The following is a 1,302-nucleotide window of genomic DNA, read 5'->3' as shown; positions in this document are numbered from 1 at the left end:
CAGCTATTTCCCCTCGCTCTTACTGCCGCCCTTGGTAGTGTAGGGGCTGGTATTCTCATCTTACACGCGGTAGTTGAGTGTGCAATTCTCTGTTTTGGAAAAGCAGAGTGTTTTGGAGCAGAAAGATGTGAAGTTCGGATGCTTCTGGAATTCTTGTTGAAAAGTACGGTGACGCTAGGAAGATGGTTTGCAGACTTTTCCTCGCCTGTCTGGGTGACATTCTCAGCGCTGCAGAGGTTCCTGTGAAACGCTGCTCTCGTGTTTTGATACGAATTCATTTGGTTTCATTACCGCTGCTTCCGCTTGTTGCGATTGCAGGTTGGGTCCAACGGATGGAATCCGTGGATGAGTGCCCTGCTTCTAGTCGAATGTGTGGCCTTTGCCGTTTGTACGTTTTGCGACTAGGAACTGCTGGACTGATGCCCACACAAATTCTTTGCTAAGAACCAATATCCACACTCCCTCATTCGCAGATGCATGGCACACAAAGTTCGCAGCGAGGATATGCTTTGAGGTAATTTTTAAATCATGCTTCCCTGTATTAAAAACAAATTCTGGAAAACGATATCCAGACTCCTCCGAACACTCGGACTTATGACAGCACAGAAACCGAGAACCTCACTCAGACAACAACTCACGAGAAAACAAGGCCCAATACCCATCATGTGCAGGTCAAACTGGTTGACGAGATTCCACGCAGGGACTGCACGAAACACGACAGAGGAGAAAGACGCTGACAACTGGAGAGCTGCATTCGTAATTTTATCTGGACTGTAAACGCCTCGGACAGCTGTTCCTTGCAGTTATGCACAGAATATTGAATGTCTCTGATTCCAGGGCTTGGAACTCGGATGATATGACCGTCTGCAGCACTGGTTACTTCCTTGTGTGAGGTAACTCCTAATGGAACACACGTAACACTCTATTGCTCATTTAGAAATATATCCAAAATAGGAGCTCAGATAAGCATTTCTGTTGTCTTTGTGGTGCTGTACCAGAAATGCTCTGTGGCACTACACTTATTCTGTGTTTCCTGAGGGTTCGGCACATGCTTCCACGATCGTATTATGGGCAGTAACAGCATTTTCGCTTCAATAACGGGTATGTGAAGCGGAGGTCCACCATTCTCTATTCTATTTTTCTCTTCTTATGCACAACTGCAATACAGTAAAGGATCAATTAATATTGTAAGGTAATATACAGAAGCGTGTGAAATACCGAAGTTTTAATGACATTTATGCAATGGTTAGAGATTACCTTGATTCAGGGAGTAAGGATGTAAAGTCTGTTTGGCTGGAGTTG

The sequence above is a fragment of the Chiloscyllium plagiosum genome, unplaced genomic scaffold, assembly GCF_004010195.1.
Source record: "Chiloscyllium plagiosum isolate BGI_BamShark_2017 unplaced genomic scaffold, ASM401019v2 scaf_51478, whole genome shotgun sequence".
In the NCBI taxonomy this organism is placed as follows: domain Eukaryota; kingdom Metazoa; phylum Chordata; class Chondrichthyes; order Orectolobiformes; family Hemiscylliidae; genus Chiloscyllium; species Chiloscyllium plagiosum.
This window is presented reverse-complemented; position numbering follows the sequence as displayed.